Raw genomic sequence first — 27868 nt, forward strand, 5'->3', positions numbered from 1 at the left:
TCTGTAGGCGCTACAGGCCTCCGGTGCATCCCAATAATCCACCTTCAGCAGGGATAGAGATCCTCAGTGAAATAAGCTGCATGTGGCCTTTCTGTGCTGGGAAGACAAATGCTCTGTCGGTCCTGCTGATTTCCGCAGTTAGCACAGCGCTTACTAGATGATAGTGGGTTTTTTCCTGAAATATATTGCCGTTATGATGTCAGTGATAAGAAATATTACTGTTGGCCGGTTAAGTGCTCCTCTCTGATTCTCTATATAGATCTATCCTGACATTGAATCACCAGGTACTGAAGGTGCGGTGCTTAGATATTACAGTGGTAGGGAACTTATATCTGGAAAGATCCCTGATAAATGATATGCTCTGCAGATAAACCTCTGCCAAATTCTATTCAAACGGCAAAGAGATAATGTGAATATGACTCTAATGAAGGAAGGCTAGAGTTGCCATCATGCATGCAGGTGCAATTGCTCCAAATCTCTCTTAAAATCCATTTTCCTGCCAGTGCTCATTCTTCCTTTAAACAGAAGTTAATACTCTGCTGACATTACTGAACTCCATCATGCTCATTATCTCAGGCTAGCATTTAGATCAGGTTTTTGGAGGTGAAAGACCAATTCATTAACACTATTGTGTCACTCAATGACTTCCTGTGGAGAGATCCTAAAAGTCAGATGGTGGGTGTCACTGCAGGAAGATAAAAGACAGCTATAAAGTAGGAAGACAACTGGTATAATTCGCAAAAATGAGGAAAAAAATTACTCTATAGCCTTTAATTTCTATTCATAGTTCAGGTTTTAAGTATGTTATTTAGATAACAGTGCATTTGAGGGATTTTTTTTCATATGAGTTTCAGCTATGGAATGGAAGAGGTTATTGGTCGGTTATTTCTTTTTGACTTAAAGAGAAGAAATAATATAGGTAACAAATAACACAGCAATTCCTGTAAAAATGAATTAAAAATGGTTGTTTTAAATCTAGATGTTTTGAAATGTCTGTATATACTAGCTTATTTTGGCTTAAAGGGAAAAAAAATGAGTGTTTGGAAAATTATTACTTTGTCAAAACAATAATGTTATGAAACTGTTTGAATTTTTGTTGAAGGAAAAAACAGCTGCCAGGAATCAAAATCCACTTACTTGATAAAAACAAAATCAAAATCCCCACACTATTTCCTCAAAGAAAATGTTTACTTTCAGAACACTCCTTGGGATGAAAGACTTTTTTATGGAAAGTAGGTTCCTACTGCTACTGGTTACTGACTGAACATGAAGCTTCTCAGTTTGCACACGGGAAATAAACAAGCAAAAATACTTTTCAGGCTTGTAATTGTTTTTTTCTAAGACAATTTTCAAATGCAAGCCTTTTCAAGTGTAATTAACAACTACTTAACGTGAAGAAGCAATGTCAAATAAGGAAAGCCTCTGCCAGAGAGCTTCCCAGCTCCTAGTGAGCTTCCCTCTACCTGTTGCTCAACAAAACCATGGGAGATAGTTTGTGTGATATTTGCTCCCTAAGCTGTAAAAAGCATTGGGGGTGGGGTGGAGTGGGGGGTGTCGATTTTTAATAATATCAAATATTTGCTGGGGTTCTCTATGCTTCAAAGCACAAAGAACAAGAGTCCGTTTTTTAAAAGAGCTTGGGCAGCAGCTTTACACAAGAGCCCTTGGTTCCCTTGGAGGACTGACACTGGCCACAGTGGCTGCTCCAACTGGCTGTTACTGGCCAGTACTGGTTGAGCCTCTTATTTACTGAAGAATATGACAAGAATCCTTGTAGAACAATGCCAATATTAAAAACACTAAATGTGATGTAATATCATTTAGTACTTCAGTACCTGTCAGTAAACTCACATCTTCAGTTGATGGCGCTGGGGTGTCTCACGGGTAACGGTGTCCGGGAGCTGTGAGCAGACATGAAAACAGCAGCTGTTTATCAGTCACAGCATGAAAAGCATCTGCACAACTCTTCTTACTTTCAAGGTCTCAAGCTGTCCAAAAAACACATGACTTGGGAAGCTTAAGATCTTGTTTGGTTTCAGATCTATTCAAGCCCTCATATCACAATAAATTCTGTTTTTTTCCTGTTGATTCCTTCATATTCATTAATGATTAAAAAGGAGTGCAGTTCCCAAGCCACAGATGAAAGAAGAAATCAGTTTTCCCTTCTCCTAGCTGGTTTGGAAACAGCTACCTTCCCTTCCTTACCCTGCCCCCACTTGAACTAACTCTCTTTAATGCTAAGCTAGTCTTATCTTAAGTGAGAATCCCCTTCTCAGCTCCTTTAAAGATGAAAGGCACAATTGAAAGGGAACGCAGAAAAAAGAAACGCTAAGTTGGTATCAATCTCTCTATTATTCATACAGTTATTTATTGACAAATTTGATTCCTCTTACTGTGTTATCTGGCAGCATCCTTTGCTCTATTTTTTCGTCTGGATTGAGGTACTCTTCACAAAACCCTTCATTACTTTTCATCCATTTTATTTCTTCTGTCCCCCCTCCCCACACCCTGCAACTGTAGGCTGTGCTCACTTGCCATATTTTCTGCTATTAACAGACTGGTTGAATTTTTTTGCATCAAGTAGCAGCCCTGTAATTGGAGACCTAAGAGTCACTTAATATAAAGATCACTGAGAATCATAAACCATTTTCTTCTTGACCTTTTCTACCAAAACATTAGCTTCTGAGTCAGCCTGCTTTGAAGCTACAGAAGCACCACATATTGTCTTGTTGATTTCTGACTTCAAGCAATTCTTTTCTTCCATTTCCTCCTATTTTTAGCATCTGAAGGCTGAAATTTTACAATATGCTATTGCTCTTTTTTTTTTTTTTTTTTCCCCAGGAACAAATGTCAGCACATCAAAAGCTCACTGCTTTTAGTGTGTGTCACTTGAGATCACTGAAAAAAAAAATTACTTTGTAAGTCTCCTTATTGAATCATAAACCGTGGGCGCCACTATTAATACTTTTCACAAAAGTTCTGGCATCAGTCATTTGAGCATCACTTCGCTGATAAGCAAAATCCATAAAAACTCTCAACGTTGAAGAGGAGGACAAAAAATGAACATTATCCCAAAGGTGAAGGGGTATGAAATCAAAGCATTGCTCTTGTATGTAGCTTTTGTATGTGTTTTGTTATATAGGTTATGCTTTTTTCCCCTATAAAGTATACACTATTTGTAAGGAAAATCACTGTACACATTCACATACATATATACTGGAGTTGCTCACCTCCTCTCTCTGTTTAGGTGCCAGTCTTAGATCTTCCAGACCCGAAATGCTTTCTGCAGCAATGCAGTCCTCTCAGACAACCATACAATAGTTGTTTGCAAGGAAAACAGCTTTTAATTTCTAGGAAAACGATTCATACCATCTTTCGGATCTTTGGCTGGCAGGGAGAGAGGGATGCGAAGCCACCGCAGACACATTTGGCAGATACGGACAAAGGCCAGGGGAGCTCCCTGCTGCCTTTGGTGTGCTGCCACATACATTCACCTTCAGTGTATGCGGATAGCTATCTCGTGATCATATAGCTCAGTGGCTGTGGACAGGGTCAGTGTCCTCATAGCATATCCAGCTACAACTCTCCCATAGCCTGCAACACCAAGTATACATTAAAGAATAAGAAGGACTCGTATTTTTCTATGATAATCAATAATTCCCTGTCCTGCCACCTGGCCAGATGTGTTCACTGAGGTGTTCAGAGGCACTCACTGAATGTATGAACAGCTGAGAAGGGTGCGGTAAGCAGAAAGACTTCAATATATTTGGCAGGAACTGCCGGTACAGATTTTCCAGAACTTTGTTCAGTTTGCCATTCATCAAGTTTGTGTCTAACGCAATAAAGAGATCGAATATATGAAACATTTAGAACAGGGCTGCTAAATTGCCACCTAGTGGTCTTGCAATGAAGTTAATGTCTCCGGCAAGCTGATCCGGGTGACAAAATACCAGCATGCTTTCTGTATTTTTGTCAGGGCTTACTGACCCCTCGCCCATAACGTGGTCAGAGCAGAGGGGTGGCAGGGCACAATTCCCGAGCCAAGGCCAGACGGGAGCGATGGGGCTGCTGGGGTGCCAGGCGCACCTTGTGCGGGACTCAGACACCAAAAGGGAATTTCTAGGCCCATCAGCCAGCCTGCGCACAGCGTGAAAAATACTGCCAGGTAGGGGCCTTAGTCTATCATCTCTACTACTTATGTTTCCTTTTTAATAAAAAAGGCAAGTATTTTGATATAAAAGGAATTAAGACGTTTTCTCACAGTTGGTAAGTGAGTAAAAAGTTGGTATTGTTGTCTTCCCAGTGCGTAGGATGCACTTTGCCCTGCTGGGGTATTCTCCCACCTCCTAATCTCACCCCGCCTGAGCCATATGTTCATCAGCACGTGCTGTTTACACAGAGCCAAGCAGATGGGAAACAACGAAGGAGCACAAGTTGAACAATAAGTTTTGCAGTTCTGCTTTTGTGATTAGTCATGTAGGTCTGCCCAGAAACTACTACGAGAGACTAAAAGTAATTTTCAATATGATGAGGGGCATAAGCAAAGTCTTTAGGGATTAATGCATCCTCAATCATCTTACCAATAATCAGCTTGGGATGCATTGGACTGCGCATTGCCAAAGCTGATGCTCACAGGAGGGGGAGGCAGCAGAGGCCTCGTGTTGGGAAGCAGTCCTGGAGCGGGGGCTGCAGGCTACATCTGTGGGAGAACACATCACTTGTTTCAGAGATAAATCAGAGATAAGTCAGAGATAAGTCAGTCCACGGCAACAGAATTCAAATGATTCATCTTCCTCCTCCATTCTGTGCAGTTAGTGCCTGAAGAAGAAACATCAGTCCGGGGAGACAGCCTGAGAACCCACATTGCACCTTCTCTCAGGTCCTGGGTAGTTTAAGGTGTCACCCGAGTATGGCATTGCTCTAAGGATGCTGCATAACCTGAAAGCTTAACCCTGGCCAAAACGCATCCCCTTGCAGATCACTGGGTCCTTGATTAAGGTATTGGCACTTCTCATGTCTCCTGTCCTCTTGTGATGAACTGAAAGCCTGTAAGCGAGGGCCATCACTTCCCACAGAGTATGAAGTGAGACAGGTCAGGAAAACTAGCTGAGGAAGAGAAAACAAACAGGGCTGGGGCAAGGGATAGGACTTGCGTTGCAATAAAAATATTGCTGACAGGAATATTGTCTTCCTACACTTCAAGTTTTGTGACTAAAGTACAACACACTATGTATTGTACCATACATGGTTCTGGTTTTTTCTTTCATATCACTTTAGGCCTGGTTGACCTTACTGTGTTTAAGATACAGTCTGATTTTTATATGTGGGTATTTCCCCTCTTTTTTGTTTTGCTCATCACCTATAATTCTCTTAATTTGTTTCACATTATACTTTGTTCTTGTTCAGGATTGATTAAGTTAAATTTGCACCTTGTTTCTTTTTGTTTTATGTACTTGATTTACACACTGTTTTGTTTTAAACAAACATTTATTGTTTCACTATTGTCTGACCTCACTCCATCAAGTTAATCATACTGTATTTCAATGAAGCTCTCTGTAGAGTGAACAGCTATCTCTAAACTGATTTATTTTTTTTTTTGCAAGACCACAGCTCCTCTATTTTTTAGATATTATGGAAGTACACTAATAGAGGAAGCTGTAAACACACTCCGCAAACTGACATGCCACTAATCCAAAGCACCTAACAAATAAAAAGCCATGCAATTGAAAGTCAGTTTAGTCCTTAATGTACTCTAGGTGATTTGATGTTCAAGGAGTATACAATAAAATGTGAAAGGTAATCAATACGATACTGTCTGAGAAACCACAGGTTTAGCCATGTACTTGTTGTCAATAAAATTATCCAGGGACAGAATGCCCTATAAATGCAAGCAGTTTTTTTCAGAAATTAAATGACCTGTTCCAAACCCCAGAAGTTGGTGAGCCACAAAATAGCATCGAGATGGCAATTACTCATTTGAACTGCAATGTGTGGCATGAGTTTCCGTTTCCCCCAGGCTTTCCTGAGCTGGTCTCTTCAGGGTTTATTAGGATTGGTTTTGACTAAGGGATTTACCGCAGGGTCAGTCTGTCAGTGTTCTGGTATCCCAGTATTCTCCCCATTTTTCAGATCCTGTTCAGATTGCCATGCCAAATGACATCCACATAACTCTGGAAGACATGCCTTCAATTTCTGGGGCCTCATGCCTGCACTAGGTAATATTGAATGTCTTCAAACACGTCTCTTGACAACTTCTGCTGCTGTTTCCAGTAGGAAGTCCTAGGCCCTCCTGTCTTCATCCCCACAAGTAGCCAGAGTTAATGGCTTGAGAACGTGTTAGATGGCTCATTCATTACATTTTTTACTTGGTGTTTATGCATGCAGTTACTAAAACACCAAATGCTTCTAGCAGGAAGAAAGCATAGTCCAGTGTTACTGTGCTAGCCTTGAATAAGAGAAATAACTATTCAGTTGCCATGTGTAGAGAATGTGGCAGCTTGAAGGTGGTGAGAACTGACTTGCATTGGCTCTGAAATGGTATAATGGTTTGCCGTCTCAGTCTTGTTTTCGTCTTTTATGGCTATGCAGTTTTTACTCAGTTCAGAGCAGTCAGAATGAACTTGTGCCCCCCAAAATACCAAATTAGTTGTCATACCTGAAGATGTGTCACATGGGGAAAGTTATCTACACTAAGTATTCTGGCAGAGAGCTGCCTTGAAACTTTTAAAAATTGAAGTACAGTCAGACACTTAAAAATGGACCATAGCTTTCTCGGCCAATTAGCACATTTCAGGTTAACTGCCAAAACAGGGCTTTCACAGGAATTTCTTCGAGAGATCTTAAAGACATGAGCAGGGTGCTCACAGAAACAAGACAGCTGTGATCTAAAATAAGATTGTTTTCGGAATGTATAGAATTGTTTTCAGTCAAAGGGATGTAAAAGTTGAAGTAACTGGAATGTTGGGGTTTTTTTAATCATTTTCGATAAAAATTGTGTGTGGGTGAAACAAGTTTGACCCTTTATAAACAAGAATTACTTTTATTCCTTTTTTCTTTTTTTATTTTCACTTTGTGTGTGCGTATGTGTGTGTGTCACCTCCAGGAATAAAAAACAGCTGGGGATACTGAAGTCAATTCCCTTCTGCCTGTCTTTATATAGAGCTGGTATTTATAATGAGCCTCCAGTCAGCTCTGTCATGTTAAAATGAACTTTCAGAATTATTGTTGTTTGCCTGATTTCACAATCAGCCCTTTGCAACCCACAACACTGTCACTAACAATCTAACCAACGGCAAAAATTTCTTTAATGTCTAGATCAGTTTATGTTGGATAATCTCAACACCTTTCAGCAGCAGTAGTACTTAAATACAGCTGGAGTGGAACAAACCACGACAACTGAATTTTCAAAAAGATGTATGTATCAGTTCTTCTTTCTCTCCTGCTGGAATTCTGTAAGTAATAAATGTTGTGGGCTTTTATTTTTCCCTTTCTTTCTATGTCTTCCTAATACTTTGTGTCTTGTCTTGGGTGTAAAGGTTAGCAAGTTTTAAGACTGATGGTCTTTGACACAAGAAAGTGACTTGACACAAGATAGTGGCTAGATTTATAAAGCCATATATAAATTATATGGTTAAAAAATTGGGTCAAGAAGATTTATCAATGTATCTATCAGGTACATCTCTGTTGTCTTTTTCACGTGGATAGAGCTCACAAACTCTTGTCTTTTGGAACATCACAGGAATAAAAAGGCCAGGGACAGTATCTTTACTTGCAGCTTGAAGTCCATTTCCAATTACTTCATATATACTTTTCTTTACTTTTCCATGACCACTTCTACTTACTTTTTTCAAAGAAAGACAGTATCAGGTAAATGGGATTGGAGGGAGGGAGGAGAGTTGCCTATGCCCATTCTCCATTCATCATCTTTTCAGTCATCTTTTCATCCCCTCTCCTACAAAAATGAAAACCGTCATAAAACACGAGCTAGGTAACTCCTCTTCACATATGTCTATCTGTTGTAGTAAAATAAAGTATTTCCACTGTCTGGTTCCAATAACTATGCTAAAAAAAAAGATGAATATAGATTCACAGCAGTTCTTTTTAAGAAAATGTACTAGGTATACAAAGAATTAATAAGGTTGAAAAAATAATAATAAAAATAATTTTGATCTCTGGCAGCAACAGAACTGTTCAGCTGCTAGGGTCCAGGTTGAGAGGAGCTTTGAAAAAATGCTAGAGATAGGCCCCTGATGCATATTACCAGCATAAAACCTTTCTTTATTATCTAGTCCTCTTTGTGCAATAATGAGACACAGGCCTAAATTCTGAATTTCTGATTTCTTTCTAGTCCTACGATAGTGTAATTCAAACTACAATCTGACTTTAGTTCTGGTTCAGCACTGGCAGGAGTTGTACCTGTTGCAAGGGTAGTACAGCTCACCCATGGCAGAGCTGCAAGAGCTTTGTACCTCTTTGAAGCAGCTCGGAATAACACCTCACTACTAACCTCAACCGCTTGCCAAAAGAGTTATCAAAACTGTACATAGCTAGAATAGGTCTGTCACCGAGCTATAAATCAGAGGGGAAGAAAGGATGCACTCCCAACTGTTAATTCCCACTTTTTCCATTCCTTTAACTTGACATAAAACATGTGCACCAGCAGAGGGCATTACATGCCTCAATAAAATACAGATTGGTAAACAATTTGAAAGGAAGGGGAAATTCTTGGACATTTTATATAACTAATCAAAGCTTAATACAAACTGGAATATCCCAAGAAAGGGTCCATCTGATATTTCTCAAGTGCTCATTCATTCCAGTAGCTCCTTTACTGGGAAAACCCAGTAAATTAATCTCACTTGTAAACAAAGGGTGAAACTAAACTATTACAACTGAAAACATGTTTTTCCTTCTAAACAGATGAATCTGAGGAAAACCTGAGAAGAATATGTTTATTTTTAACCTATTCATTGCATAGTTTTTGTTTTCATTTCTCCTACTACTTAGCTAACACGCTGCAGCCTTTTTCTACTTAGTGAGCCGTGTGTTTATGTGGATCTTGCTTTACTAGCAAAAGTAATACTGAATTCCATCAGCTGAGGAGCCAGCCTTTTGGATATCATTAGATATAGAAATATGGCACAGCTGGGAGTACATTTGTTTTTTAAATTACATTAGAAAAAAACCCTTTCTTGCTTTCATTTTACAAGTCTTGCAATCTTGTGTAAGATCCTGAACTTTTTTACCTCAAAGAGCTTAACATGTAGACAGCCTCTAAATTTATATCTATAAATTGTAATTTTCTATAAATCAAGCAAAATGAATGCAGTCACTAGAACTGAAAGACAATGACTGTGGAAAACAGAAAGCAAACAGCATTTGTCATTGTTCTGTGCAGCTTTTCATTGCAATTGGCTTAATGTTTGCATTTATTTTTTTTTCAAAGTCTGACAGATTTAGCAGCACTTGTAATGATCCCTGGATTCCACACATGAAAACAACTTTATGATGAAAAAACAAATTGTCCACCTTGAGATTCAAAAAGAAGTTATCTCACAAACATTTTTCTACCAAGTAATATCTTGCTACTTGGTAATACTGTTGTATTTCTTCAGGTTGAAGTAGGGTCTTCAGGGAAAGCAATACAACAGGAGAGTTCACATGCTAATACATCAATGCACAATTATGTGTTACTAGATAATCTAAAACCACTTCACTATAATATACTAGCAATTTTCTAAAATGTTCTTTTTATTTAAAAAAAAAATGAAGGTAAAGAATCTTTTTTAATTCAACCTAGCAGACAAAATTTGAAAACATCTGTATTTCTGAAACGCATTAAAAACAAAGCTGACTGAATGAACTACATAAAATAATACATTTCTTTTGAGAAAAATACTGAATTATCATTGAAGTTGTTGATGAAATTTTGTTATGTAAGAAAAGAAAAAATCTAGAATGTAGTTAAAAGTCATCAAGTAGTAAGAATGAAAAGCAATTTCTTCAGTGGAACAATTTTTTTACACAAGGATGTAAAGAATATAGCAGCCAATGTTATTTTTATTATACAAAGCATTCCGGCTCTTTAAGTTTGTAGATGAATATGTAACTTTAGATCTTAGAATATAAACATAACATAAAAATTATTTGCTTGTTTACGAGGCACGGATGTGCAGTGACTTAAATCTATTGCTTGGATATCACAAGTCCATTGGGTAATTTTCAAGGTGATTTACAGAATAACATTACTGGGTAGGATGCACTCACTTGCCTGTTCATCCAGTGTGGTTTTGCTTTCTTACTTGAATACTGACATAGCAAATTAATAGCTTATAATAATGCGTATATCATTTGGAAGTGCAATATTTGCATTTAAGACCAGTCCCAAAATTAAAATACCATTCCTTCTGCTTCAGTGGACTAGAGTAAAAATGTCTTTCTAGTAAAAGGATAAATGCCCAGAGTGTACAAATAACACACTGACACTTTGTGTATGTTTTCCTTCTACTTGTTTCAGAATTCAGCAAAACACTCTGTTGGTCATAGCTGAGAAAAGTCCTTGTCCAGCTAAGCCTAAAATGATCTTAACTTTCAGCATCATCTAGGATCATCTACATCATCTACAAACAGGAAGGACTTTGCTAGGAAGCAAAGGCCAACTGATCTTGAAAGCAGCTGTCCTGACAAGTAGAATATATATTCCTGAGAAACTATGGGGCAATATTAATTCAAACTCTAAGGTTAATATGGCCAGTATTTGAGATGTAGAACTCTCTAATGCAAACGAAAAAGTGCTTCAAGTGGACTGATGTTTAGCAACTTCTATCCATAAAGCCTGTGAACTAGAACTCAGCCGCAGCCCATTTCTGGCCATGGGCCCTGCAGTCCCATGCTAAGCTGCTGTAAAAGCTTATGCAGGTGCTCTGAAATTTGAGCTATTAAAGTCAAGGAGACTGCTGTCAGGATAAATAAAAAAAAGCTTGTGCTTCATGTTGGAAGAAAGAGGTGGCAAGAAGCCTTAAAAATACCTTACATTTCCTACTGTGTTTTTTGACACTTTTTTTTTTCAAATGTCTACTGCATATCACAAACACTGTGTAACCCAGTTGGCATGCAAAGAGGTTAATTTGCCTTATGTCAGCCAGTGCTTCTTAACAAAAAACTTCTGCAGAAAGTATAAAGAAAGACTAAGTATATATTTGGTAAATTTTCATTCATACCTTAACCAGTAATAAACTTACTGGAAAGTTATGCTGTCTAGCCAAAAGTTTGGCTTTCAATAAATGTTTTGAATAGTTATTGTTACCACATCATTATCAGATCTATGATTTATGAATGGCAGGGGGAGGGGTGTGTGTGATTTTTTTTTCCATTTAACACCATTTTTTCTTTTGGATAGACAAAAGATAGAAGGGAGTTGCTAAGAGTCATCCCAGATTATAGCAAAGCCTGGACAAAAGAGAAATTGGGCCTAACCCACATGGGGAAAAATATGCTGCCACTACTACTGGTGCCAAGATTAGGAACTGCAAGTCAATGGCAGCAGCTGGAGTGAGTTTAAAAAAGAGGTGAGGGGATAGAAGTCACTAGTACGATCAAGGGAGAGATGTCTGCATCACTTGTAAACAAGCACTTTAATCATGTTTGCTACTTCATTAGCATTTGAACAATTCTTAAGGTGCTGGCTTGAGATATGAAAGACGGTTTTAGCTCCCTTCTCCTTTATGCAGGTCATGGAAGGCTTTAAGCAAAACATTTCTCATCTGAATAATGAGGACAAGAATAACAACATTTCTCTATCTCAAAGGGCTGTTTGTGAGAATAAATTTGATGCTCAGATGTTATAGTAATGCATCCCAGTAAGTTAAAAAGAATTTTCAAAGCAAAATAATCACATTTACATTATTTTTTAGATACCAACATTTCAAAACTCTCTTTTTTTGCAATCATAAGCTGTTTGTATGTAAGCATGGAATTTCTGGATGGTTAACCCCAGAAATGTGAAGAACACTTATTGGGAAATACTTCAGCTAGTTGACAGCAGAATCGATAAAGAGGAGGCTATTAAATTATTACATGACCTACACTACAGCTTCTCATATGCAGTTTTGCAGCTGGAGGAGAAGTGACTGCTAGGATGCTTAGTTTGGTCTCTTCAAAATGTCTACAGCGAGGCTCTGGTTTGAAAAGTGATTATGTAAAAATAGCACTTCCTACTCAGCAGATCTGTTCTTGTGTGCTTTACTGGGGAGAGGGGGAAAAAAAAATCACTGCATGTCTTCACTGCTGAGCCACCGTATCTCTGGGGGAAGAAACTGCATTATACACCAATTTATGCAACTTCATCAAAATCACCAATTTAAAGCAATAGTGTACCTAAGCAAAACCCGTGATTTCAAAATTGTGCCTTTTGAAATCAGACCTGCATAATCTCATTACTTTCAGCTGAATTGAAATGAATGAAATGAGAAGGAAATAAATCTTTCAGACTGAAAAATCATGATTGGATTTCTTCCAGCTTCCTATCATCACCCAAACTAATCAAGCTATTTCTCTCCCAGGTGGAAAAAGAAAAGAAAAAGAGAGATAATGATGATTCTTCTTTAAAATTGTTGACAGGTAGTCTTAGAGCATGAAGCCCGTATAAGTTCCAAGAGGTTACATGAGGACTACAGAAGGCCAATAGTATGGTAACAGCTGCTAGCACAGGGATGTAAGCAATGCAAAAACCAGATTCATGCAGTTTGGCCAGCCTGTTGCCAGGGATGTCAGACTCCTGAGTGATGGAGTGGGCTTTGCCACTATCAGCTGCTTCCAAAGGATCAATGTATCACAACAAATGTTACTATTTCAGCCTTTCAAAAGAAGTCTCCTTTATCGGTGTAATTTTTTTTTTCTACCAAGAAAAGCAGATGAGGCAGCTCTTGTAAAAAGGAAAAAAAAAAAGTACAATTCTTAACACTGGAAAATGCATACTTAGTATCTGTCTAGAGATTTGAAAGGATACTTTGATCATTCTTGCCAATTACATACCTGTTAGAGGCGAGTATATTTACATATTTAATATTCGTCTAATCTCAAAAAACTTCTTTGATCAAAAAGACATGCCATTTATCCTCAAACACTGTGCCAAAATCTCATCTCTAGATAGCCTAATGTGTGAAGTGATGAATTTGTTTTCAAGTCTCTTACAGAATGCCTTCCATTTTTCACTTCAGACTAAAACACCTACCCTTTTAACAAGTGTATTGCCTCTCCTGAACACTATCTTTAAATATAAAAGAAATCACACCAGAATGCTTCCCTTAGGGTTTTGCCTTTTGACATTCCTCTACTGAGAAAAATTCTGAGAAGGAAAACTAATGGCATTATGCTTGCAGACACAATCCTTTTCTAAATGAACAAATATGTCTACATATTTCTCCTTCCTATCTGTGACACGTTCTAGTCTGCCTTATAGACACAGATCCTGAATGACCTTCACTAAGTCCCTGGAGCAGTGGACTTAGAAGCCTGATTAGCCCCAGAACTGCAAGTTCTGAGTTAGCGATTCTGTGCTTATTCCAAATGAAAAGATTACTCTCTAAGTTTGCAGGATAAAAGTGTGTAGGTTCTGACAGAAGTCAGTCCAGCAACGGAGGTTTTGCAACAGAATCACCCAGGTCTGTTATGTTAGAGTTAGACATAACAAATCCCAACAAAAGTGTCATATTTTTGTGATCAATTTGTCTTCTTACACAATATATGCTTTCCAAGCAATATCTAAGCTTGTAATTTTTTTCTTCTTCTTCTGTACCAAGCTTTCTCATATATCTCTTCAAAAAACTTTCCCAAAATGAAAATCCACCCAAGAGTGTTTTATTCAACAAAGAAAGAGATGCAAACACAATATCACAATTCCTTTATGTATTTAGAATGTAGTATTTGCTTTGAACCTCAGACTGGGTCTTGGAGACATTTCAAGCCTGGGCTTCATATTCACTGAGGAAGTACTGGGCATTCCTCTCTTTACAGTACCAGGCATTCACAACGGAGGGTTAAGACCTCTGGCCAGGAAGGCGTACAGTCTGATAACTAAACCGTAATATATCTGGAGTCACTGTCAGCAAAGCACTCCTTGTTTACAGTCCTAAAATTCTAAGTACCAGCATAGAGCCTTTCAGGAAAAAAAAAAAAAAAACAACAAAAAAACCAACAAAACCCACACCCAAAAAAACAACCCACTGTTAGAAGTGCAGTAAGATTTTACTTTCAAGCCCTACCAGAATTACTGTAGTATTTTTGCAGAATACTCCTTAGCGTTGCTGCTTCGGGGAGCAAGTGCACGAGGCTCTGCATGCCAGCAGCTCTGGTCTATCACACCACAGTAAGCTGGGGTCCACCCATCAGCAGTGTGCCTCCTTAGTGGCATTCAGGATGTGATGGAATAACTGATTTTGCACAATTTTTCTTCATGGTGTGAGATGCAACTATACTGACTTATTTAAGCACGGACTGCAGAGCTTGCTAACCTATAAGATGCAAAATAGACAATGAAAATATTAGAGAGAAACATTATAGAAAAAATGCTCTTTTGTAAAGCGTAGCAACCTTTTCATCCTCACCTATCACAGAATTATTTTGGAGGTTGTAAAGTATTTTTTCTTACCAATGATTAGATCACTAAATGGTAGAATTTACCACAGGGATACAAATAATATTCTTAAAAATTTACAAAGGTAAAACTAAATAGCCTTCAGTGAGAAGGTTTTTCAGAGTTTTTGCTCCAAATCACTAGATTTTTTAATTTTTTTTCCCTTTAGTCAGAAGACTCATTTTCTTTTCAAAAATGTTTTTTCTACCTGGGACAAATTTGTAGAAACAGATTTACTGAGAAGAATTCTGACACTTTCCTGGCAACTGGCAGTGATGCCTGGTGAAAGTAGCTAAATTTTGCTGTAGAAAAAAATTGCAAAAACTCAGGAAAACAGCTTTTGAACTCATCCAAATGTCATCCCCCTAAAGACAAATCTAAATAGAAATGTCAGGATTGTAACTTTTTATTCATTTCAGGAACCTCATTTGGTATACTGCATATACAGTTTATTATTAAAGTATTTTTTTGCACAAAAACCCCACTGACTTCCAATGTTGATTCTGTTTTTTCTTATGAAGCTGGATATCTATCATATAACTTTGCCAGGAGACTGTTTTGCTTCTAGCGATTTCGACTTGAATTCTCCAAAATCTGGTAAGATCTATCAAAGAATGAAAACAAATGGCAGGTATCCCTGGTTTGCCCAACTCCCCATTATCAGACACAAGCAAGTAAAAGAGGATCCAAAGAAAAGTGAAGAGCTCTGTCCCTGTCTGTCATCAATTACAGATCACTTGCCTTCGCCTTGTTAAAAATGTAAGGCTCATGGTACAAAAGCTACCAGAGGACATCTCCAGTATTTTGGGCTCCCTACAGCAGCAGCAGAAAGTCCACAAGCAATTTGCATCCAAACAGCATGACAAGGGACTTTAAACTGTGTATACCTGACAAAACTCATCTTCAGTGCAATGCTTTTTATACCCACTGTCTTGATAGTTCATCTGCTAAATGAACTTTAGAAGCCTTTCATTTAAATTCTTCATGGGTATAACCTGTTAAAAGGCACTTCAGATGACAACTTAATAAAGGCTGATCTTGTGAAAACAGAACAGAACAAGATGACTAGAAATTAGAGTACTATTCTTGGTTTTCCTTATTTTTTTCTAATTCTGAGAAATTTGTTTAACCTTGCTGTGCTTCATTCCACTCTCTATAAAATAAGGATAATGATACACGCCTATTCTACAGAGATCTGGGAAAATAATTATCTTTGCATTGAAAAGCTACGGGAGTGAAAAGTATCATTACTTCACTGTTACTTAATTGTATTAAAAATTATCCTTCAACTTCCATTAAAGTCTTTGGTACTAAATATAACAAAAGTGGGCAGAAGTAGTGAATGCCATAGTCCTTTATTTTCTCTATGGGTAAAGGTCTTTACTTACACAAATTGATTGGCAGATCCAAGTCCTTTTAGAGAAACAGAGCCTACCTTCTGTTTGAAGGAGGAAGAATCCCTACCAAATTCCTATCACCTGTTTAGTTTAGGTTCTTCCCAGCCATTTTGCAGTGTTTCAGGACTGGGAGCTTTTGAGTTTTGCTAGCATTACAATGCTGCTCTACTAATTACACTGTGAAGAAAAATAATCTAAAAATACGCTAAAGAAATCAAGCTCCCTGGTGTTAACGTCCCAGATGGGAGGAGAACAACAGTATGATGCTGACTGAACGCAAGTCTTTCTGCAGCTTTTTAAAAAAATTTCTGCAATCCAGTGCTGACATAAATAAGGTGTTTCAGAGATTTTTTTTTTGTTAAATATGAATCTTATTTTAAGACAGAACCAAGGTCCCATTGAAAATTAGTAACAACTAAGAGTAGTGCAACATACCTCCCTCCTTCCTTTGTGCTAACCAACGACTATTCCTGAAAACAACTCTTGCAAAATCAGAAGAGTTGTCAGCAGAAATATCACTACATCAGAAGGTCAGAAGCTATTCAACCTATTAAAAGGGAGCGTTGTGATAGCTGAGCTACACAGGTGAGATGCAGTAATAAAACTGTATCATGACATTGTCTCCAAAGAATTCACACTCTATTATTAGGCAGAGGAAATAATGATCATTTTGGACGTTACTGTCCTTTGCAGTAACACCACCTTTGGGTGTTACTGACCCCATGACCCTTGGGAAAAAAAAAAAGTGTGCAAGAATAACACTAAGAATACTTAGAGGGTGCATAAATAATAATCATCAAGGAAGAAGTTTATCAGAGTCAATTTATTTTTAAAAAAATTATATAAAGTTTTTATGGCTTCAGATAAAATGTAGGTATTGAGTAGGCTGGTTTGAAATTTTGGAAACTGGTTATAACAGGTCAGATTTACACCCTAGCATGCTGGAATGTTTGTATCATGCCACACTAAGGCAACTGGCATTATTCTAAGGCTGGGTCTTTACCTTTTGGTGTTTCCATGTCTTTTCCTTTCTGTGAAATGAAGAGCACATTTCATCCTCCAACAATAAATGTCTTCAGACATTACAGTCCCCTCCAGCTCTGAGTCACAAATCAAGTACTTATTACAGTCTGGACTCTCAGTATCTGATTGTGCTTTGATTCCCAAGTTCTGATTGCAATGAATGGTGTTGCTCTTCTGCAACAGCTGAATTAGTTTAAAAAAGCCACACAGACACTACAGCCCTATACTTAGCTTGTTTCTGTGGCAGAAAACTGATTAGTCTGTGACAAAAGAAATTAATTCTAATGTTTGAAGGGAGTCAGTGAATGAATTAAATGAAGGTTCAGTAAACTTCTCTTACATTTAATCACTAGAATCAAGAAGAGCTACTGTTATCTTCTGAAATGATCCTTCCTGGCTGCAGGGTAGAAAATCAGAATAAAGGTAATACATTGACTTTATTAATGATGTCAGTGATAGTAAAAATAGTACCAAATGAAAGGCCACGAAAAAAGCCTCAGGGTCACTTGGCTAGATGAACTTGCAACAGTAGCATACCCACATTACACAAGGAACTGAAACTACCCTGGCAGTCAAAGTCTAACAGGCTCAAAAGTTCTAAGCAAATTTTTAAGGATCTGGGATAAAGTTGGATTGGACAATGTCTAAAGCTGCTTCTGTGTCATAACAGAAAAGAAAAAATCCTAAACTAGAATATGAGAAAGTGTGCCATTAGTAAAACTACTCAGAAGAGCTCTTAGATGTCTATAATGTATCTTTCATTATGGCTTTCTAAAATCTGTTTCTAGTGAATTATTCCAGAAAATAAGATGCTTCTACCCTTTCCTCTTCACAGCTGAGGCTCAGGAAATTACTGAAAATCCTTTTTCTTTTATATTCCTAAATATTCCTCCAAAGATTCTGGCAACTTTTGGAAGGTAGACATTATCATAAAATATATGAAGGCCTATGCAGTAGCGTTCATACAATTTTTTTTTCATGTTAAGAGATGTGTATGAACAAAGTGGAGTGTGACTAAATAGCCTTAGTTGTGTGGGGTCTTTTTGTTTTGTGTATCTATGTAATTTTACCCTTAATACAGACATATATGAAGAAAACCCATGAACCCAGTTGGATCCCAAATAATTTCATGTGTCATAAATTTTAGCTCCATGCTTATTTAGATGGCCGGTAGTTTCTAGTAGCTTCTACTGCCCTAGAGACTTGAAACCATTTGGATGCTATTCTATTCACAGGTCTTAATCACTAACTTCGTGTTCATTATGGGTTCAGTTTGCTATTATATGCCAAAAATACAAATGGCTTTATTCAGGTGAATTAAAACACATTGAGAAAAAATATCAGTTACTTTCTTACAGAAAGGAAAGTTCTTGAGCTTCATTTCCCATTCTGCAGCATAAGCATTCTTTCTAGAGAACAAGAGTGTTAAATCAGCAGGGCTCTACAATTACCGACTGCTTAGAAGCCAAAGTGAGATTTAAGTGTAAACTTTGTTCATTGATCTAAGTTGATGCTCACATAATCTAAATATGCATGCTTCCCTGCCACTGATAGATTTATCTGTAATCTAGAGTATGCTTTGAGTTCTATTTTTTCAATAGAAATGGTTATGTGAAGCACTGACACACCTAAAAATTACCTAAATACAGATTCTAAAACCAGGAAAGCTAATAGAAATAATTAGTGGGCATTCTCTAATATTAACATATTGTTGCCTAGACACTGTAAAACATTTTCACGAGTGCAGATTCTGATTGATTATATCCCAGAAAATGCAAAAAAGCACAGCAATTCAGTTAAATATAGTTAATTCCTTGGGTGCAGAAAACCAGGTTTGTGTTATCCTTGCATTTTTGCCTGCTTCAGTAGCAGGATAGTAAGTCATACAGAGGCAAACTTACCATATAAAATAAATAATTGTATTCTTTTTCTTTAATATACTGAGATTTTGACATTGTCATAATATATAGCATAATGTTGACAGAATACATTTATACTTTTCTATCTCAAGAGTCCACTGAAGACTTTTGTGCCACTGAAAGACTCAACGCACACACAAGAATAAATGTCATGTAGGTACACTCTCCCACTTGCATGTAGTCCCATTATTCTACTTGAGAAGTTGCAGACTTTAGAAGAGCAATTTTCACACGATAAAAAAATCAAATAAATCTTCCTGTCTCATACCCAGGTTTTCTTCATTGGATGTTTTCCTTTTCATGTAAATGTATGAAAAATTAAAGAGATTGAGTAAAACAGTTAAAGGCATTCAATCCCTATGAAGATTTATAGTTGTTTTATTGTCAAATATTTGATTATGTAGGGGTTTTTACTTCTTTGGGTTAGTAGAAAATCTAGAACTGCCAGGAATCAGGATGAATCAATCTTTCACATGATTTAAAGGGTGGATACTTAGGCATTTATTCAGACCTTCTGGAGTACAAATGCTCAGTCCTGTAGTTGCACACAAGAATGAAGTGGCTTTAACAAGACCTTCCACTATTACTAACATACAGTAAGGGCAAAACATTGGCCTTCATCATTTACTCAAAGGTCTGCTTAGTTGTCCTTGTCTTGCACATTAAAATATATGCATTAGGCCAACTAAAACAAATGAGAAAGATCACAAACCTATTTCTTATCACAACAATTAGCCATATAATTTCTACAAGAGACCTAATACCTACCTAAGGTCATCTGAAATGATCAGAAGTTTTTTAACTTGGCATACCTTAAACATAACTAATCAGTACAATCTTAACCTCGTTATTATACCCTGCACTCATGTATACATTGCAAAGTTTGGCCTGCTAAATTATGTCACGGAATAGCTCCATTTGGGCTCGATCAGTTGAAAAACTCAATGTCAGGGCTGAGTGCACCAATAGGCTGTAACGGCCCTGATGAGCCCCACCCTGGGCTGCCGCTCACAACCCCTGCCCGTGATCCCAGAAGATCCATTTAGCCTCAGGTTGCTCTATACTGCAGTGTACCTGCCATCCCCATCCCCGCACTGTTGTTTGGATTTCCTGGATTCACCTTAGATCTGGCTTGTTGCCTTGCTTTTGCTTTACGATCCCCGGCCCGTTCCTTGGATCTGTTGCTCTTACTACCCTGCTTGGCTTATCCAGCTCAGGTGCTATTGGACTGTGCCCTGGCAACGAGGGCACTGCTCATCCTGTGCTGTGGCTGCTCTCAGCTCCTGGTTCGCCTTTAATCTTGGAGTCCTGCTCTTGCTGCTGCCTGGTACTCAGTGGCCACCATACCTGCCAAAAGTGAATCTCTCTTAGAAGTGAGGCACCTGGAAGTGACCAGCATATAATGCCAATAGGTGGAGGAGCCCAAGCCTACTGCTCACGCAAGATTTGCCTTCACTATCTTTTTTCTTCCTTTTCCTTCTTTAGCTGCACTTCCTCTTCAGAACTTCTCCAAAACATGCTAGTGATGTTTCCGCCATGATGCAGCCACTCGGGTTTAGCTGTGCTTCAATCTATATGGCTTTGTATGAGAACAGCTGAAGACAGAAAATGTCTTGCAGTTAGTGCTAGCAGAAACAGCTGCAGAAATGGCCAAAGAGAGATTTGTGTAGTCAAAAAGAAAAGAAAAATAACTTAAAATCTTGAGCTTTGTTTTGCACTATTCTCATTAGCTATTTTCTGCAATCTTCTGTAACTTCTCAGATCTCAGTTTCATGTCATATCTTTTTTCTTCTCTCCCTCTCACCCTTTTTCCTGCCTTGTCCTTTTATCCATCTTCTTTCCTTCACTCGTCACTTAATCTTCTCCTAATTACTTTTATATGCCATCAAGTTGTAAAACTAACCCAATTTTTGCTACTGCCATATAATTCACTCATATGCATATTGTTCCCCATATCCATAATAATTAATTTCAACAGCAGTATCTTACCTAGCTAACCTCTCATAATTTCTACCTTTCTCACCACTGCTCCAAGAGCCAGAGGAATAAAACAGGGGAGAATATTCAGGACATTTAATTTCTTCTACTATATACCTCAAGGTGTGGTGTACAACTACGGGTTGGGGATTCTAGGAAAGCACTTTAATTGATTGAGAACAGATCTGTTCCAGAGACACTTTACATCTCTCCTAACAATCTAGTTCCATATAACTTACTAAATAATTAGTTCCTCAGACACAGTTATGAAGTTTCATTTTCACTGCCACAGCCATCTGCACATATTCCAAAGACTTAACAATAGTCAACTGCATCATCCAAAAAGGAAAAACAAGCAAAAAAAAAAAAAGGTGTAAAACCTCTGCCAAATTTGGAGAAAAATATCAACTGGTTTTTTTTGGAAAGCATCAAGAGTTTGGAGGAGGCTAAAAGAAAAGATTATGTTCTGTTAGAAGACCTTTAAAAAGCAATCTGCATGCTGAATATTAAGCACAAATCTTTTGATAAGTCTGTTGGATCTAATGTATTCTTTCTCCATTTCTCAGAAAAAAATATTTAAAATGTAGAATACTATATATTATGAACTTAAAAAAATAGCACATAATTTTAATGATGTCTATACAAGAAATGATTGTTTCCTTGTATTTTTGGTAGCCTGTTGGTAAAGGATAGTTTTATACAGTCCAAAAGAAGACTAAATTAATGTTTATAACTCAATCCTATTGATTAAGAAATTTAAATTCTCTAAGAAAAAAAAAATCATATAAAGTTAACCTTCTCACATTGTCAAAATATTAAATGTGTTAGAAATTAAACTAGAGACATTTCAATTTTTAACATATTTACAACAGGCAGATAGCTCTTCTCATCTTTCCTACTTAAAAGATGAAAACATCATATCAGAAATAGATACCTAATAGATTGTCACTCGAAGTAGATGGTCAGTCTTAAAAGCCTCTGAAATTATTGCATATAGGCCAGATGACTATCAGTATGAGGAACTCATGATAGTGTATGATCAGCCTATATACAGAAGAGAGGCTGTACGAGTTAAATGTTAATTCATGTAACTTAAATTACGTATTGTTCCATGTTTGATTAACAAAATCAGGCAAAATTACAGGCAAATTCCCAACATTTATTAATCTCAGAATAAAAATTTTGCTATTTTTTAAGATACAAAATACAGTCACTTCCTTTTAACATGACTCATTCAAGGGAAGCTCATAGACTGTTTGGCTTCAAACTATTAATCATGGTGGCATATAATTTTTCTCAGTTTGAAGGACTGTGTTGCTTCTAAAAAAACAGCATTATAAATTTAGCAAAAACACCCTATTGATTTAAGCAAAGGATGATATAAAGAGTCTGTTGTTGACTCACTGTCAGTTACAGCCAGAGACAAATCAACATATTTCCATGGAGAATGTCTCGTGCTTGCAGTTTACAATCAATGAGTAGGACAGAGGTGATAATATATGACACTTTCTGCTGACACATTCATTTTGTATCCTAATATACTTCTGAGACAAGTTACAAACAGTTGAAAGAAACACTGAAGGAAGACATTTCTTTTCCCGTCATGGGTCATGGAAACAAATGTAAGGAAAGTAGGTATCCGCAACATTTTGAAAAAGAAGAATGGCTTAATATACCCTATTATTTGTAAAATACAATTACAGATTAATAGGTTACTTCTATACATGAAATCTAAAAGACAAATACTTGTCCCGGCACCAAATTCTAAAAGATTTTTTTAACATTTGATTGCATGATTAGATTTTATTTTATAGTACGTCAACCACTCTCTAGATGTGATCAGTTTGTTATGTTTATGAACAACATTTGGTTATACACTTATCAGTGACTACAGGCCACTGGAACCCTCCCATTGCTGCTATCTCGGGCTTGTTCTTAACAGAAGAAAAAAACATCAAGGCACAAGCAGTAAATTGGAAAAGTAATCTGAAGGCGGCCAGACAGCTGATACGACAGACACATCCTTGAGACCAATGTCTATGTCCACAGATTCTATTTTATTTCATTTTTCATATCATTTCAGTCATGATGGAATTCGGGATCCTCAGGGCAGCGAGGAGGGCACGCAGCAAGGTCACTACCCTGGACTTCAGCAGAGCAGACTTTGGCCTCTTCAGGGATCTGCTTGGTAGAATACCATGGGACAAAGCCCTGGAAGGAAGAGCGGCCCAAGACAGCTGGCTAATATTCAAGGGTCACCTCCTCCAAGCTCAGGAGCGATGCACCCCAACAAAGAGCAAGTCAAGCAAAAACACCAAGAGGCCCCCATGGATGAACAAGGAGCTCCTCAGCAAAGTCAAACAAAAAAAGGAAGCCTACAGAGGGTGGAAGCAAGGGCAGGTAGCCTGGGAGGAATACAGAGAAACTGTCCGAGCAGCCAGGAAGCAGGTTAGGAAAGCCAAAGCCCTGATAGAAATTAGTCTGGCCAGGGATGTCAAGGACAACAAGAAAAGCTTCTATAGGTATGTTAGTGATAAAAGGAGGACGAGGGAAAATGTGGGTCCCCTCCGGAATGAAACGGGTGACCTGGTTACCCAGGATATGGAGAAGGCTGAGGTACTCAATGACTTCTTTGCCTCAGTCTTCACTGGCAAATGCTTGAGCCACACTGCCCAGGGCACAGAAGGCAGGGACTGGGAGAACGCAGAACCGCCCACTGTAGGAGAAGATCAGGTTCAAGAATATCTAAGGAACCTGAAGGTGCACAAGTCCATGGGACCTGATGAGATGCATCCGCGGGTCTTGAGGGAACTCGTGGATGTAGTGGCCAGGCCACTCTTCATCGTATTTCAGAAGTCCTGGCAGTCCAGCAAAGTTCCCGCCAACTGGAAGAGGGGAAACATAACCCCCATTTTTAAGAATGGCAAAAAAGGAAGACCCAGGGAACTACAGGCCGGTCAGTCTCACCTCCATGCCTGGCAAGATTATGGAGCAGACCCTCCTGGAAACTATGCTCAGGCACATCGAAAACAAGGAGGTGATTGGTGACAGCCAACACGGCTTCACTAAGTGCAAATCGTGCCTGACAAATTTGGTGGCCTTCTATGATGGGGTTACAGCATCCGTGGACAAGGGAAGGGCAACTGACATCATCTACCTGGACTTGTGCAAGGCATTTGACACTGTCCCACATGACATCCTGGTCTCTAAATTGGAGAGTCATGGATTCAATGGATGGACCATGCAGTGGATAAGGAATTGGCTGGGTGGTCGCACTCAAAGAGTTGTGGTCAATGGCTCAGTGTCCAAGTGGAGAACGGTGACGAGTGGCATTCCTCAGGGGTTGGTACTGGGACCAGCACTGTTCAACATCTTTGTCGGCAACATGGACAGTGGGTTGGAGTGCACCCTCAGCAAGTTTGTCGATGACACCAAGCTGTGTGGTGTGGTTGACAGACTGGAGGGAAGGGATGCCATCCAGAGGGACCTGGACAGGCTTGAGAGGTGGGCCCGTGCGAACCGCATGAAGTTCAACAAGGCCAAGTGCAAGGTCCTGCACGTGGGTCAGCGCAATCCCAAGCACGACTATAGGCTGGGCAAGGAATGGATTGAGAGCAAGTCCTGAGGAGAAGGACTTGGGGGTATTGATGGATGAGAAGCTCAACATGAGCTGGCAGTGTGCGCTTGCAGCCCAGAAAGCCAACCGTGTCCTGAGCTGCATCAAAAGAGGTGTGACCAGCAGGTCGAGGGAGGTGATCCTGCCCCTCTACTCCACTCTTGTGAGACCCCACCTGGAGCACTGCGTCCAGCTCTGGGGGCCCCAGTACAAGAGAGACATGGAGCTGTTGGAGCGAGTCCAGAGGAGGGCCATGAAGGTGATGAGAGGGCTGGAGCACCTATCCTGTGAGGACAGGCTGAGAGAGTTGGGATTGTTCAGCCTGGAGAAAAGATGGCTCCGGGGAGATGTAATTGCGGCTTACCAGTTTCTGGAGGGGCCTATAGGAAAGCTGGTGAGGAACTGCTTATGAGGGAGTGTAGTGACAGGACAAGGGGCAATGGGTTTAAGCTGAAGGAGGGTTGATTTAGATTAGATGCTAGGAAGAAATTCTTTACTGTGAGGGTGGTGAGGCACTGGAACAGGTTGCCCAGAGAGGTTGTGGAGGCCCCATCCCTGGAAGTGTTTAAGACCAGGTTGGATGAGGCTTTGGGCAACGTGGTCTAGTGGAGGGTGTCCCTGCCCGCAGCAGGGGCGTGGGAACTAGATGATCTTTGAGGTCCCTTCCAACTCAAACCATTCTATGATTTTCATCCTTACATTAACAAATATATATTTTCCTAGCATGTGCTTTCAATGCTTTAAAATATGAACTGAGCATAATTTATGTTCTGACAGCTAAAACAATACTTCTGGCTCTGGGCCATCCTTTGCCCACAGCCAGGGGTGCTCCCAACATGACTGCTCCAGGGTGCCTGAGAATGCTCACACTGCTCTAGCAGAGAATTTCATGACAAGGGAAAGAAAGCACCCTCCTAACAAGATGTAGGCAGGTATATCACTTTTGGGAATTATCACTGCTATTCCTGCTTACTCAGGAACGTTTGTGATGCTATTGCATCTTGTTTCCTCTGATAAAGCAGGTAAAGAGTTGTGATCACTTAAATGAGGTATGAGAGCTGGGATGCACGGATAGATTACAGGAATCCCAAATAAATGTATGTGAAACAAAACCCAACACATTTGGAACTGATGTTGTGTGCTTCAGAGGAGCACGATTGTGATCCACAGCATGTGTAACACCGTTCAATTGCTTAATGCAATTTGTCTCCAAGAAGAGTGTATTTCAAAATCTACAGCAATGAAAATCTCTGTTCCTGAAAATTACAAAAGCCTTAGCAAGGTTACACTATCTGCTGCCTCTCTGAAGGGGGCTGGAGAGTGACTGAGTGTGCAGTTCTAAAAGAAAATAAAAGTGGCAAATCTGTCTTAAAGGCCAGTAGGAATACTGTATGAAATAACCCAGCACATAGACCTGGACTAAATGATAATTTAGTCCTTCTAAAGATGCCTTTTTCAATCAAGTAGTTCTGAAGCTTTTGAGAGAAGTTATTCTTATCTAAAGCTTGATCGGCACACAACCACTTTTATGTAAGACAGTTACGCTGCATTTTTTTACCCAAATTGTAGATTAACAAGGCTAAAGATGCAGACACACTAGAACTTGCACATGTAGATCTTACCAGCCTTACAGGTGAAATCTTTCAAGTTTCACCTGTCAAAGCAACACCATACAAATGTGACTAAACTTCTTCCAGAGCCAGGCCACACCTGAAGGCAGCGTAGCTGCGTGCTGGTTTCAGAGGTCCGCAGTAACAGCCTACCGAGCCAGCTTGATGTTTCACTACTCATCAGAACTGAGGGTTACAATGTGATGTCTGACTGTGCAGTCAGACTTGTCCAGCACAGCTTAACTATGAGTGGGTCGGTGCTGTATGTGCAACTGAACAGACTCAGCTTGGGTTTGGCACTCCATGGGGGCTGATCCAGTTTCCTTCCTGGGAATTCAACACTACTTACTAGAAGTCTTTGGAAATGGCATGATGGCTGCTGGGGTACAGATGAGAGCCACAGAAGGCATGCTCCATATCTGGGACCAAAGAATGCAGAAATAGTACGGAAAAATATGTGAGAAAAAAATCCACTAAATATGCAAGAATTGGCAATATTACAACTTTCATAATTATTTTATTCAGTTGAACCACTATTCAGCTAGAATTATTTGCTGGATTAGGAATTTATCTCAGAGTTATTTTAAAAATTACTTTAAATTTTTGTCTTAGCTTTTTGTCTGCCTATGATGTACTATCAAGTACTACTTACCCAGATCTTTGTATCATCCTCATATGAATTTATAGAGGGGGGGGGTCTGTGGTCTAAACAGAAATTTAACCTCAGCTTTATGCATCAGGTTATCTTATTTACATTTCCATAGTATTTTGATTGTAACATACTCTACATTGGTTCATCTCTATTTTACTACTCTATTGGGGTATTTTTTTACATGGGTTTTCTGGACTACATGCAGACTCAACACTACATCCTGTTTTATTGTTTTATTTAATGTTATGGCCTTCAAAAAGCATCAGTTGAAAAACTCAGGCAGAATTAACTTCCAATAAAAAGGAATTCTGATTGTTTAGATCTCAGGGTAACCATCAACTACTTCTTAATTATTTTTTCTCAAGCTGACTGAACGTCTATATAGCTAGATACTAGTTATAACAAATGTGGGTGAAGTAGTTCAGTGCTGAAATTCAGTACACTTCTTCAGATGTTTGTCAGTAGGGAAAACAAATGGCAGGTAACCCACAGAACAGTAAATATCCATAATTACAACAGTTACCTTAGGGTTTGTTTCTATGTTTTTTTCATTCATCTAGTATGAAAGCCAAGTCAAAAAAGGAAAGATGGAATGAAAAATTACCAGAAAAATCTGGCTTCATTGAACTACAAAAAAGAGCAGAACCAGAAAATGTTCACTGTTTCAAAATGATAGTAAGTTATGAATATTTTCTAAAAAGTTGTGTCAAATTCATACAAACGAATGCACCACGATGTGAAATAACTAATTAGAAATAGAGCTAAGGTGTAGATTTCTTATATCCTTCTCCTTGCATTAGCTTTCCATAGCTAAATACGCAAGTAAAGAAATTCTTACTTGGCATAGGTAATACTTAAGAAATCCAAACCTCAAGAAATGCAATGAAACATTATACTGTTATAATTTTATTTAAATTAGACTCTACTATAGAACATCAAAAGCATTTTCAATACTGTTAGCTAAAGCTCTGTCAAAAATTTTACAAGTTTAAACTTTATTTGATTACCAAAATGGCATCCATCTCTAAAAATAAATTTTCCG

At 38.6% G+C, this 27868-nt stretch overlaps 1 long non-coding RNA gene across 1 annotated transcript in view; it reads right to left on the bottom strand.

Annotated features, from left to right (window-relative positions):
* Positions 1 to 709: 709 nt before the first annotated feature.
* The window catches only part of LOC142600369 (uncharacterized), a 28312-nt gene continuing 1153 nt past the window's right edge, over positions 710 to 27868 (bottom strand). The window contains exons 2-3 of the long non-coding RNA XR_012833825.1: positions 4581 to 7951; positions 710 to 1901 (exon numbers count right to left, since the gene is read on the bottom strand). This is a non-coding gene — a long non-coding RNA (uncharacterized LOC142600369). The remainder of the gene's footprint in view (positions 1902 to 4580; positions 7952 to 27868) is intronic.

Source organism: Balearica regulorum, chromosome 2 (assembly GCF_011004875.1).
Source record: "Balearica regulorum gibbericeps isolate bBalReg1 chromosome 2, bBalReg1.pri, whole genome shotgun sequence".
Taxonomy (NCBI): Eukaryota; Metazoa; Chordata; class Aves; order Gruiformes; family Gruidae; genus Balearica; species Balearica regulorum.